The sequence below is a fragment of the Hyla sarda genome, chromosome 6 (genome assembly GCF_029499605.1).
Source record: "Hyla sarda isolate aHylSar1 chromosome 6, aHylSar1.hap1, whole genome shotgun sequence".
NCBI classification, from domain to species: domain Eukaryota; kingdom Metazoa; phylum Chordata; class Amphibia; order Anura; family Hylidae; genus Hyla; species Hyla sarda.
Window position 1 is genome coordinate 58,536,351 of NC_079194.1, and position 15,542 is coordinate 58,551,892.

The window sequence follows — 15,542 nt, forward strand, 5'->3', positions numbered from 1 at the left end:
CTTAAAGGCTAGGATCCCACTCAGGAATTTCAATCCGGAATATTTATGGACAGATATTCCATGCGAACATTCACGTCCTCATAAATGGCAATGTATTCTGCACAGATTGTGTCTAAAAAAAAGTAAAAAAATAAAAGACAAATGATTTATAAAACCATCAACCCCCACACCCACAAAAAATATATTTATAAAAAACAAAACAAATAAAAAAATAACCCAAAAAATATAAAAAAACTAAATAATCCAAAACCCCCCTCCCATTAGCCATAACTAAACATTGCTTGTCAGCATAAGGCTGAAAGACATAATATCCTGCCCTACAATAGCAGTGTAGTGTTTTATATGAGCGATCTGAAGATCGCTGGTGAACGCCCTCTTGTAGGATTAGTTTAAAAAGTTCAAAAAATGAAAAAGAAACGGTTGATAAAATAAAAAAGAAATAAAAAAACTCTCTAACAATATTTAAAAAAAGAAACTATATAGAATTGTGTCTAAAAAAAAATCTACAATTAAACCCCTGCATAATACACTATCATACTCATGCAGTGTATTATTATATGAGCTATCGAAATATCGCTGGTTAACGCCCCTTTATCAAAATAGTTAGAAAGTTATAAATGTAAAAAAGGTTGATGAAATAATTAAAAAATAACAACCCGGCCCCACAAAAACATCCCTTTAAAATGACATTTTTTGGATCAAATATACAATTCAGAAAAAAGAAAAAAAAAATCCCCAAAATGTTATCAAAACATTTCATAATTAAAAGGCATACATTCCCATTATATAGTTAGCTGTTGTTTATAATATAAACATTTTAAATAAAATATTTAATTAAAAAATATCAAAAATATACATCATATTTTAAGTTAAAAAGAAACATGTAGTTCCCAGTGTGTTCCATCTTTTGTTTGTTTCTTTTTCTTATGCAGTTTCATAATTCCTGAGATAAGTAGTTATGGCCCTAGAGTGTTATATATATTAGCGTCTGTAGCATGTATCAGGAGCATGTTATCATACCTGTGTCTTTTTACAGGTGACTGATGTCCAGCGAGAAGGTGAACGTGACATATACGCCCGTCAGCTGCAAGAAAGGAACCACGAGACAGGTAATTAATATTTATATTAATTACTGATAACAATCAGGCTAGATGTAAAATCTAGACCTGCAGAGATTTCATAGTCTCTCTCTTATACATGAAGATATATGTGTTGTTAATAAGTATATCGTCTATGGACAGCTTCTCATATAACACAACCATATCTCAGGTACAGAGATTAGGAACATGTATGATCCTTTTTCTCTTTTTTTTTTATTTGTAGGAATCCCCTTTTTCAATACTCTATAGAATAGACTGCACTGACTGCAGAGTTTACAAGTTTACTTTAGACTGTGGGCTGACTGACCTGAGACTTAAGCCTTAACTGTACTAAGTAAAAAAAAATCTATATTCCTTTTTATTTTACTTCAAATATATAATAATAGTCATACACTATAGCCATAATAACTGATAGCCTGTTAATATAATGCTGAAGGGCATAATACACTGCACTTTAATACTAGTGCATTGTATTTTATAAGTGATATGAATATCGCTGTTAAAAGGTCCCCTTTATAAAAATTTAAATGCTAGTTTCACATTGAGTAATTTCCAGCCGGAATAACTATTGACGGAGGTTCCACGGGTGCATTGCCATCCCCATAGATGGCAATGTATTCTGCATGAATAATATCTAAAAAAAGAAAGTTAAAAATAAACAATTTATAAAATAATTAACCCCGACCCCTACAAAATTATACATATATATATATATATATGTATATATATATATATATATGTGTGTATAAAGAAATAAAAAAAAAAAATAATCCAACAAATATAAAAAATAACCCAACCCTCCCTTTACATTAACCATAATTAAACATTGGCTGTCAACATAATGCTGACAGCTATAATACACTGCACTGTAATACTAGTGCAATGTATTCTATGGGCGATCAGTAGATTGCTGGTAAAAGCCCTCTCTTGGGATAAAAAAAAAAGAACAAAAAACAACAAGTTAAAAAACTAATTAAACATAACACCCTTAAAAAACATTAAAAAAAGAATATTTGTTTAAAACACACAATAAAACCCATGACAAAACCTTAACCATAAATTGTCTTTTAGAATAATGCCGAGAGGCATAAGACACTGTCATACTGCTGCAGTTAATATATGAGCTGTCGAAAGATTGCTGCTTTAAGTCCCTTAATGGGAATAGTTAAAAACGAATAAGACGCAAAACAAGGTTAATGAAATAATTTTAAAAAATCTAAATCTCCGTCTCACCAAAAACATGCCTTTAAAAACATATTTTGTATCAAATATTAAATTAAGAAAAAACAATATATAGATATGCCCAAAAAAACTTTATAACCCCATAAACAAAAACTGATGATAGCCATAATCATACACCTCCTGTCAGCATGATGTTGAGAGGCATAATACACTGCACTAAGATAGTAGTGCAGTGTTTCATAGAAATGATCAGATCAGTGGTGAAAGGTCGCTCTTTTATGGGAAAAACAAAAATAGAAAGGCTGAAATGCTATAAAAAATTAATAAATAAAAAAAGTAAATAAATAAAACTGACTATGCCATGGTAATACATAGCCTGTAAACATAATGCTAAAATGCAGAATACACTGCACTTTAATTCCAGAGCAGTGTATTATATGAGCGATCAGAAGATCGCCGTTGATTGTCCTCTTTAAAAAATACTTAAAGGCTAGGATCCCACTCAGGAATTTCAATCCGGAATATTTATGGACAGATATTCCATGCGAACATTCACGTCCTCATAAATGGCAATGTATTCTGCACAGATTGTGTCTAAAAAAAAGTAAAAAAATAAAAGACAAATGATTTATAAAACCATCAACCCCCACACCCACAAAAAATATATTTATAAAAAACAAAACAAATAAAAAAATAACCCAAAAAATATAAAAAAACTAAATAATCCAAAACCCCCCTCCCATTAGCCATAACTAAACATTGCTTGTCAGCATAAGGCTGAAAGACATAATATCCTGCCCTACAATAGCAGTGTAGTGTTTTATATGAGCGATCTGAAGATCGCTGGTGAACGCCCTCTTGTAGGATTAGTTTAAAAAGTTCAAAAAATGAAAAAGAAACGGTTGATAAAATAAAAAAGAAATAAAAAAACTCTCTAACAATATTTAAAAAAAGAAACTATATAGAATTGTGTCTAAAAAAAATCTACAATTAAACCCCTGCATAATACACTATCATACTCATGCAGTGTATTATTATATGAGCTATCGAAATATCGCTGGTTAACGCCCCTTTATCAAAATAGTTAGAAAGTTATAAATGTAAAAAAGGTTGATGAAATAATTAAAAAATAACAACCCGGCCCCACAAAAACATCCCTTTAAAATGACATTTTTTGGATCAAATATACAATTCAGAAAAAAGAAAAAAAAAATCCCCAAAATGTTATCAAAACATTTCATAATTAAAAGGCATACATTCCCATTATATAGTTAGCTGTTGTTTATAATATAAACATTTTAAATAAAATATTTAATTAAAAAATATCAAAAATATACATCATATTTTAAGTTAAAAAGAAACATGTAGTTCCCAGTGTGTTCCATCTTTTGTTTGTTTCTTTTTCTTATGCAGTTTCATAATTCCTGAGATAAGTAGTTATGGCCCTAGAGTGTTATATATATTAGCGTCTGTAGCATGTATCAGGAGCATGTTATCATACCTGTGTCTTTTTACAGGTGACTGATGTCCAGCGAGAAGGTGAACGTGACATATACGCCCGTCAGCTGCAAGAAAGGAACCACGAGACAGGTAATTAATATTTATATTAATTACTGATAACAATCAGGCTAGATGTAAAATCTAGACCTGCAGAGATTTCATAGTCTCTCTCTTATACATGAAGATATATGTGTTGTTAATAAGTATATCGTCTATGGACAGCTTCTCATATAACACAACCATATCTCAGGTACAGAGATTAGGAACATGTATGATCCTTTTTCTCTTTTTTTTTTATTTGTAGGAATCCCCTTTTTCAATACTCTATAGAATAGACTGCACTGACTGCAGAGTTTACAAGTTTACTTTAGACTGTGGGCTGACTGACCTAAGACTTAAGCCTTAACTGTACTAAGTAAAAAAAAATCTATATTCCTTTTTATTTTACTTCAAATATATAATAATAGTCATACACTATAGCCATAATAACTGATAGCCTGTTAATATAATGCTGAAGGGCATAATACACTGCACTTTAATACTAGTGCATTGTATTTTATAAGTGATATGAATATCGCTGTTAAAAGGTCCCCTTTATAAAAATTTAAATGCTAGTTTCACATTGAGTAATTTCCAGCCGGAATAACTATTGACGGAGGTTCCACGGGTGCATTGCCATCCCCATAGATGGCAATGTATTCTGCATGAATAATATCTAAAAAAAGAAAGTTAAAAATAAACAATTTATAAAATAATTAACCCCGACCCCTACAAAATTATACATATATATATATATATATATGTATATATATATATATATATATGTGTGTATAAAGAAATAAAAAAAAAAAATAATCCAACAAATATAAAAAATAACCCAACCCTCCCTTTACATTAACCATAATTAAACATTGGCTGTCAACATAATGCTGACAGCTATAATACACTGCACTGTAATACTAGTGCAATGTATTCTATGGGCGATCAGTAGATTGCTGGTAAAAGCCCTCTCTTGGGATAAAAAAAAGAACAAAAAACAACAAGTTAAAAAACTAATTAAACATAACACCCTTAAAAAACATTAAAAAAGAGAATATTTGTTTAAAACACACAATAAAACCCATGACAAAACCTTAACCATAAATTGTCTTTTAGAATAATGCCGAGAGGCATAAGACACTGTCATACTGCTGCAGTTAATATATGAGCTGTCGAAAGATTGCTGCTTTAAGTCCCTTAATGGGAATAGTTAAAAACTAATAAGACGCAAAACAAGGTTAATGAAATAATTTTAAAAAATCTAAATCTCCGCCTCACCAAAAACATGCCTTTAAAAACATATTTTGTATAAAATATTAAATTAAGAAAAAACAATATATAGATATGCCCAAAAAACTTTATAACCCCATAAACAAAAACTGATGATAGCCATAATCATACACCTCCTGTCAGCATGATGTTGAGAGGCATAATACACTGCACTAAGATAGTAGTGCAGTGTTTCATAGAAACGATCAGATCAGTGGTGAAAGGTCGCTCTTTTATGGGAAAAACAAAAATAGAAAGGCTGAAATGCTATAAAAAATTAATAAATAAAAAAAGTAAATAAATAAAACTGACTATGCCATGGTAATACATAGCCTGTAAACATAATGCTAAAATGCAGAATACACTGCACTTTAATTCCAGAGCAGTGTATTATATGAGCGATCAGAAGATCGCCGTTGATTGTCCTCTTTAAAAAATACTTAAAGGCTAGGATCCCACTCAGGAATTTCAATCCGGAATATTTATGGACAAATATTCCATGCGAACATTCACGTCCTCATAAATGGCAATGTATTCTGCACAGATTGTGTCTAAAAAAAAGTTAAAAAATAAAAGACAAATGATTTATAAAACCATCAACCCCCACACCCACAAAAAATATATTTATAAAAAACAAAACAAAAGATATAAAAAAATAACCCAAAAAATATAAAAAAACTAAATAATCCAAACCCCCCCTCCCATTAGCCTTAACTAAACATTGCTTGTCAGCATAAGGCTGAAAGGCATAATATCCTGCCCTACAATAGCAGTGTAGTGTTTTATATGAGCGATCTGAAGATCGCTGGTGAACGCCCTCTTGTAGGATTAGTTTAAAAAGTTCAAAAAATGAAAAAGAAACGGTTGATAAAATAAAAAAAGAAATAAAAAAACTCTAACAATATTTAAAAAAAGAAACTAAATAGAATTGTGTTTAAAAAAAAATCTACAATTAAACCCCTGCATAATACACTATCATACTCATGCAGTGTATTATTATATGAGCTATCGAAATATCGCTGGTTAACGCCCCTTTATCAAAATAGTTAGAAAGTTATAAATGTAAAAAAGGTTGATGAAATAATTAAAAAATAACAACCCGGCCCCACAAAAACATCCCTTTAAAATGAAATTTTTTGGATCAAATATACAATTCAGAATAAAGAAAAAAAAATCCCCAAAATGTTATCAAAACATTTCATAATTAAAAGGCATACATTCCCATTATATAGTTAGCTGTTGTTTATAATATAAACATTTTAAATAAAATATTTAATTAAAAAAATATCAAAAATATACATCATATTTTAAGTTAAAAATAAACATGTAGTTCCCAGTGTGTTCCATCTTTTGTTTGTTTCTTTTTCTTATGCAGTTTCATAATTCCTGAGATAAGTAGTTATGGCCCTAGAGTGTTATATATATTAGCGTCTGTAGCATGTATCAGGAGCATGTTATCATACCTGTGTCTTTTTACAGGTGACTGATGTCCAGCGAGAAGGTGAACATGACATATACGCCCGTCAGCTGCAAGAAAGGAACCACGAGACAGGTAATTAATATTTATATTAATTACTGATAACAATCAGGCTAGATGTAAAATCTAGACCTGCAGAGATTTCATAGTCTCTCTCTTATACATGAAGATATATGTGTTGTTAATAAGTATATCGTCTATGGACAGCTTCTCATATAACACAACCATATCTCAGGTACAGAGATTAGGAACATGTATGATCCTTTTTCTCTTTTTTTTTATTTGTAGGAATCCCCTTTTTCAATACTCTATAGAATAGACTGCACTGACTGCAGAGTTTACAAGTTTACTTTAGACTGTGGGCTGACTGACCTCAGACTTAAGCCTTAACTGTACTAAGTAAAAAAAAATCTATATTCCTTTTTATTTTACTTCAAATATATAATTATAGTCATACACTATAGCCATAATAACTGATAGCCTGTTAATATAATGCTGAAGGGCATAATACACTGCACTTTAATACTAGTGCATTGTATTTTATAAGTGATATGAATATCGCTGTTAAAAGGTCCCCTTTATAAAAATTTAAATGCTAGGTTCACATTGAGGAATTTCCAGCCGGAATAACTATTGACGGAGGTTCCACGGGTGCATTGCCATCCCCATAGATGGCAATGTATTCTGCATGAATAATATCTAAAAAAAAAAAGTTAAAAATAAACAATTTATAAAATAATTAACCCCGACCCCTACAAAATTATACATATATATATATATATATATATATATATATATATGTGTATAAAGAAATAAAAATAAAAAATAATCCAACAAATATAAAAAATAACCCAACCCTCCCTTTACATTAACCATAATTAAACATTGGCTGTCAACATAATGCTGACAGCTATAATACACTGCACTGTAATACTAGTGCAATGTATTCTATGGGCGATCAGTAGATTGCTGGTAAAAGCCCTCTCTTGGGATAAAAAAAAAAGAACAAAAAACAACAAGTTAAAAAACTAATTAAACATAACACCCTTAAAAAACATTAAAAAAGAGAATATTTGTTTAAAACACACAATAAAACCCATGACAAAACCTTAACCATAAATTGTCTTTTAGAATAATGCCGAGAGGCATAAGACACTGTCATACTGCTGCAGTTAATATATGAGCTGTCGAAAGATTGCTGCTTTAAGTCCCTTAATGGGAATAGTTAAAAACGAATAAGACGCAAAACAAGGTTAATGAAATAATTTTAAAAAATCTAAATCTCCGTCTCACCAAAAACATGCCTTTAAAAACATATTTTGTATCAAATATTAAATTAAGAAAAAACAATATATAGATATGCCCAAAAAAACTTTATAACCCCATAAACAAAAACTGATGATAGCCATAATCATACACCTCCTGTCAGCATGATGTTGAGAGGCATAATACACTTCACTAAGATAGTAGTGCAGTGTTTCATAGAAACGATCAGATCAGTGGTGAAAGGTCGCTCTTTTATGGGAAAAACAAAAATAGAAAGGCTGAAATGCTATAAAAAATTAATAAATAAAAAAAGTAAATAAATAAAACTGACTATGCCATGGTAATACATAGCCTGTAAACATAATGCTAAAATGCAGAATACACTGCACTTTAATTCCAGAGCAGTGTATTATATGAGCGATCAGAAGATCGCCGTTGATTGTCCTCTTTAAAAAATACTTAAAGGCTAGGATCCCACTCAGGAATTTCAATCCGGAATATTTATGGACAGATATTCCATGCGAACATTCACGTCCTCATAAATGGCAATGTATTCTGCACAGATTGTGTCTAAAAAAAAGTTAAAAAATAAAAGACAAATGATTTATAAAACCATCAACCCCCACACCCACAAAAAATATATTTATAAAAAACAAAACAAAAGATATAAAAAAATAACCCAAAAAATATAAAAAAACTAAATAATCCAAAACCCCCCTCCCATTAGCCATAACTAAACATTGCTTGTCAGCATAAGGCTGAAAGGCATAATATCCTGCCCTACAATAGCAGTGTAGTGTTTTATATGAGCGATCTGAAGATCGCTGGTGAACGCCCTCTTGTAGGATTAGTTTAAAAAGTTCAAAAAATGAAAAAGAAACGGTTGATAAAATAAAAAAGAAATAAAAAAACTCTCTAACAATATTTAAAAAAAGAAACTATATAGAATTGTGTTTAAAAAAAAATCTACAATTAAACCCCTGCATAATACACGATCATACTCATGCAGTGTATTATTATATGAGCTATCGAAATATCGCTGGTTAACGCCCCTTTATCAAAATAGTTAGAAAGTTATAAATGTAAAAAAGGTTGATGAAATAATTAAAAAATAACAACCCGGCCCCACAAAAACATCCCTTTAAAATGAAATTTTTTGGATCAAATATACAATTCAGAAAAAAGAAAAAAAAAATCCCCAAAATGTTATCAAAACATTTCATAATTAAAAGGCATACATTCCCATTATATAGTTAGCTGTTGTTTATAATATAAACATTTTAAATAAAATATTTAATTAAAAAATATCAAAAATATACATCATATTTTAAGTTAAAAAGAAACATGTAGTTCCCAGTGTGTTCCATCTTTTGTTTGTTTCTTTTTCTTATGCAGTTTCATAATTCCTGAGATAAGAAGTTATGGCCCTAGAGTGTTATATATATTAGCGTCTGTAGCATGTATCAGGAGCATGTTATCATACCTGTGTCTTTTTACAGGTGACTGATGTCCAGCGAGAAGGTGAACGTGACATATACGCCCGTCAGCTGCAAGAAAGGAACCACGAGACAGGTAATTAATATTTATATTAATTACTGATAACAATCAGGCTAGATGTAAAATCTAGACCTGCAGAGATTTCATAGTCTCTCTCTTATACATGAAGATATATGTGTTGTTAATAAGTATATCGTCTATGGACAGCTTCTCATATAACACAACCATATCTCAGGTACAGAGATTAGGAACACGTATGATCCTTTTTCTCTTTTTTTTTTATTTGTAGGAATCCCCTTTTTCAATACTCTATAGAATAGACTGCACTGACTGCAGAGTTTACAAGTTTACTTTAGACTGTGGGCTGACTGACCTGAGACTTAAGCCTTAACTGTACTAAGTAAAAAAAAATCTATATTCCTTTTTATTTTACTTCAAATATATAATTATAGTCATACACTATAGCCATAATAACTGATAGCCTGTTAATATAATGCTGAAGGGCATAATACACTGCACTTTAATACTAGTGCATTGTATTTTATAAGTGATATGAATATCGCTGTTAAAAGGTCCCCTTTATAAAAATTTAAATGCTAGTTTCACATTGAGTAATTTCCAGCCGGAATAACTATTGACGGAGGTTCCACGGGTGCATTGCCATCCCCATAGATGGCAATGTATTCTGCATGAATAATATCTAAAAAAAAAAAAAGTTAAAAATAAACAATTTATAAAATAATTAACCCCGACCCCTACAAAATTATACATATATATATATATATATATATATATATATATATATGTGTATAAAGAAATAAAAATAAAAAATAATCCAACAAATATAAAAAATAACCCAACCCTCCCTTTACATTAACCATAATTAAACATTGGCTGTCAACATAATGCTGACAGCTATAATACACTGCACTGTAATACTAGTGCAATGTATTCTATGGGCGATCAGTAGATTGCTGGTAAAAGCCCTCTCTTGGGATAAAAAAAAAAGAACAAAAAACAACAAGTTAAAAAACTAATTAAACATAACACCCTTAAAAAACATTAAAAAAGAGAATATTTGTTTAAAACACACAATAAAACCCATGACAAAACCTTAACCATAAATTGTCTTTTAGAATAATGCCGAGAGGCATAAGACACTGTCATACTGCTGCAGTTAATATATGAGCTGTCGAAAGATTGCTGCTTTAAGTCCCTTAATGGGAATAGTTAAAAACGAATAAGACGCAAAACAAGGTTAATGAAATAATTTTAAAAAATCTAAATCTCCGTCTCACCAAAAACATGCCTTTAAAAACATATTTTGTATCAAATATTAAATTAAGAAAAAACAATATATAGATATGCCCAAAAAAACTTTATAACCCCATAAACAAAAACTGATGATAGCCATAATCATACACCTCCTGTCAGCATGATGTTGAGAGGCATAATACACTTCACTAAGATAGTAGTGCAGTGTTTCATAGAAACGATCAGATCAGTGGTGAAAGGTCGCTCTTTTATGGGAAAAACAAAAATAGAAAGGCTGAAATGCTATAAAAAATTAATAAATAAAAAAAGTAAATAAATAAAACTGACTATGCCACGGTAATACATAGCCTGTAAACATAATGCTAAAATGCAGAATACACTGCACTTTAATTCCAGAGCAGTGTATTATATGAGCGATCAGAAGATCGCCGTTGATTGTCCTCTTTAAAAAATACTTAAAGGCTAGGATCCCACTCAGGAATTTCAATCCGGAATATTTATGGACAGATATTCCATGCGAACATTCACGTCCTCATAAATGGCAATGTATTCTGCACAGATTGTGTCTAAAAAAAAGTTAAAAAATAAAAGACAAATGATTTATAAAACCATCAACCCCCACACCCACAAAAAATATATTTATAAAAAACAAAACAAAAGATATAAAAAAATAACCCAAAAAATATAAAAAAACTAAATAATCCAAAACCCCCCTCCCATTAGCCATAACTAAACATTGCTTGTCAGCATAAGGCTGAAAGGCATAATATCCTGCCCTACAATAGCAGTGTAGTGTTTTATATGAGCGATCTGAAGATCGCTGGTGAACGCCCTCTTGTAGGATTAGTTTAAAAAGTTCAAAAAATGAAAAAGAAACGGTTGATAAAATAAAAAAGAAATAAAAAAAATCTCTAACAATATTTAAAAAAAGAAACTATATAGAATTGTGTTTAAAAAAAAATCTACAATTAAACCCCTGCATAATACACTATCATACTCATGCAGTGTATTATTATATGAGCTATCGAAATATCGCTGGTTAACGCCCCTTTATCAAAATATTAGAAAGTTATAAATGTAAAAAAGGTTGATGAAATAATTAAAAAATAACAACCCGGCCCCACAAAAACATCCCTTTAAAATGAAATTTTTTGGATCAAATATACAATTCAGAAAAAAGAAAAAAAATCCCCAAAATGTTATCAAAACATTTCATAATTAAAAGGCATACATTCCCATTATATAGTTAGCTGTTGTTTATAATATAAACATTTTAAATAAAATATTTAATTAAAAAATATCAAAAATATACATCATATTTTAAGTTAAAAAGAAACATGTAGTTCCCAGTGTGTTCCATCTTTTGTTTGTTTCTTTTTCTTATGCAGTTTCATAATTCCTGAGATAAGTAGTTATGGCCCTAGAGTGTTATATATATTAGCGTCTGTAGCATGTATCAGGAGCATGTTATCATACCTGTGTCTTTTTACAGGTGACTGATGTCCAGCGAGAAGGTGAACGTGACATATACGCCCGTCAGCTGCAAGAAAGGAACCACGAGACAGGTAATTAATAGATAACAATCAGTCTAGATATAAAATCTAGACCTGCAGAGATTTCATAGTCTCTCTCTTATACATGAAGATATATGTGTTGTTAATAAGTATATCGTCTATGGACAGCTTCTCATATAACACAACCATATCTCAGGTACAGAGATTAGGAACATGTATGATCCTTTTTCTCTTTTTTTTTTTATTTGTAGGAATCCCCTTTTTCAATACTCTATAGAATAGACTGCACTGACTGCAGAGTTTACAAGTTTACTTTAGACTGTGGGCTGACTGACCTAAGACTTAAGCCTTAACTGTACTAAGTAAAAAAAAATCTATATTCCTTTTTATTTTACTTCAAATATATAATTATAATCATACACTATAGCCATAATAACTGATAGCCTGTTAATATAATGCTGAAGGGCATAATACACTGCACTTTAATACTAGTGCATTGTATTTTATAAGTGATATGAATATCGCTGTTAAAAGGTCCCCTTTATAAAAATTTAAATGCTAGTTTCACATTGAGTAATTTCCAGCCGGAATAACTATTGACGGAGGTTCCACGGGTGCATTGCCATCCCCATAGATGGCAATGTATTCTGCATGAATAATATCTAAAAAAAGAAAGTTAAAAATAAACAATTTATAAATAATTAACCCCGACCCCTACCAAATTATACATATATATATATATATATATATATATATATGTGTATAAAGAAATTAAAAAAATAATAATCCAACAAATATAAAAAATAACCCAACCCTCCCTTTACATTAACCATAATTAAACATTGGCTGTCAACATAATGCTGACAGCTATAATACACTGCACTGTAATACTAGTGCAATGTATTCTATGGGCGATCAGTAGATTGCTGGTAAAAGCCCTCTCTTGGGATAAAAAAAAAAGAACAAAAAACAACAAGTTAAAAAACTAATTAAACATAACACCCTTAAAAAACATTAAAAAAAGAATATTTGTTTAAAACACACAATAAAACCCATGACAAAACCTTAACCATAAATTGTCTTTTAGAATAATGCCGAGAGGCATAAGACACTGTCATACTGCTGCAGTTAATATATGAGCTGTCGAAAGATTGCTGCTTTAAGTCCCTTAATGGGAATAGTTAAAAACTAATAAGACGCAAAACAAGGTTAATGAAATAATTTTAAAAAATCTAAATCTCCATCTCACCAAAAACATGCCTTTAAAAACATATTTTGTATCAAACATTAAATTAAGAAAAAACAATATATAGATATGCCCAAAAAAACTTTATAACCCCATAAACAAAAACTGATGATAGCCATAATCATACACCTCCTGTCAGCATGATGTTGAGAGGCATAATACACTGCACTAAGATAGTAGTGCAGTGTTTCATAGAAACGATCAGATCAGTGGTGAAAGGTCGCTCTTTTATGGGAAAAACAAAAATAGAAAGGCTGAAATGCTATAAAAAATTAATAAATAAAAAAAGTAAATAAATAAAACTGACTATGCCATGGTAATACATAGCCTGTAAACATAATGCTAAAATGCAGAATACACTGCACTTTAATTCCAGAGCAGTGTATTATATGAGCGATCAGAAGATCGCCGTTGATTGTCCTCTTTAAAAAATACTTAAAGGCTAGGATCCCACTCAGGAATTTCAATCCGGAATATTTATGGACAGATATTCCATGCGAACATTCACGTCCTCATAAATGGCAATGTATTCTGCACAGATTGTGTCTAAAAAAAAGTTAAAAAATAAAAGACAAATGATTTATAAAACCATCAACCCCCACACCCACAAAAAATATATTTATAAAAAACAAAACAAAAGATATAAAAAAATAACCCAAAAAATATAAAAAAACTAAATAATCCAAAACCCCCCTCCCATTAGCCATAACTAAACATTGCTTGTCAGCATAAGGCTGAAAGGCATAATATCCTGCCCTACAATAGCAGTGTAGTGTTTTATATGAGCGATCTGAAGATCGCTGGTGAACGCCCTCTTGTAGGATTAGTTTAAAAAGTTCAAAAAATGAAAAAGAAACGGTTGATAAAATAAAAAAGAAATAAAAAAAATCTCTAACAATATTTAAAAAAAGAAACTATATAGAATTGTGTTTAAAAAAAAATCTACAATTAAACCCCTGCATAATACACTATCATACTCATGCAGTGTATTATTATATGAGCTATCGAAATATCGCTGGTTAACGCCCCTTTATCAAAATATTAGAAAGTTATAAATGTAAAAAAGGTTGATGAAATAATTAAAAAATAACAACCCGGCCCCACAAAAACATCCCTTTAAAATGAAATTTTTTGGATCAAATATACAATTCAGAAAAAAGAAAAAAAATCCCCAAAATGTTATCAAAACATTTCATAATTAAAAGGCATACATTCCCATTATATAGTTAGCTGTTGTTTATAATATAAACATTTTAAATAAAATATTTAATTAAAAAATATCAAAAATATACATCATATTTTAAGTTAAAAAGAAACATGTAGTTCCCAGTGTGTTCCATCTTTTGTTTGTTTCTTTTTCTTATGCAGTTTCATAATTCCTGAGATAAGTAGTTATGGCCCTAGAGTGTTATATATATTAGCGTCTGTAGCATGTATCAGGAGCATGTTATCATACCTGTGTCTTTTTACAGGTGACTGATGTCCAGCGAGAAGGTGAACGTGACATATACGCCCGTCAGCTGCAAGAAAGGAACCACGAGACAGGTAATTAATAGATAACAATCAGTCTAGATATAAAATCTAGACCTGCAGAGATTTCATAGTCTCTCTCTTATACATGAAGATATATGTGTTGTTAATAAGTATATCGTCTATGGACAGCTTCTCATATAACACAACCATATCTCAGGTACAGAGATTAGGAACATGTATGATCCTTTTTCTCTTTTTTTTTTTATTTGTAGGAATCCCCTTTTTCAATACTCTATAGAATAGACTGCACTGACTGCAGAGTTTACAAGTTTACTTTAGACTGTGGGCTGACTGACCTAAGACTTAAGCCTTAACTGTACTAAGTAAAAAAAAATCTATATTCCTTTTTATTTTACTTCAAATATATAATTATAATCATACACTATAGCCATAATAACTGATAGCCTGTTAATATAATGCTGAAGGGCATAATACACTGCACTTTAATACTAGTGCATTGTATTTTATAAGTGATATGAATATCGCTGTTAAAAGGTCCCCTTTATAAAAATTTAAATGCTAGTTTCACATTGAGTAATTTCCAGCCGGAATAACTATTGACGGAGGTTCCACGGGTGCATTGCCATCCCCATAGATGGCAATGTATTCTGCATGAATAATATCTAAAAAAAGAAAGTTAAAAA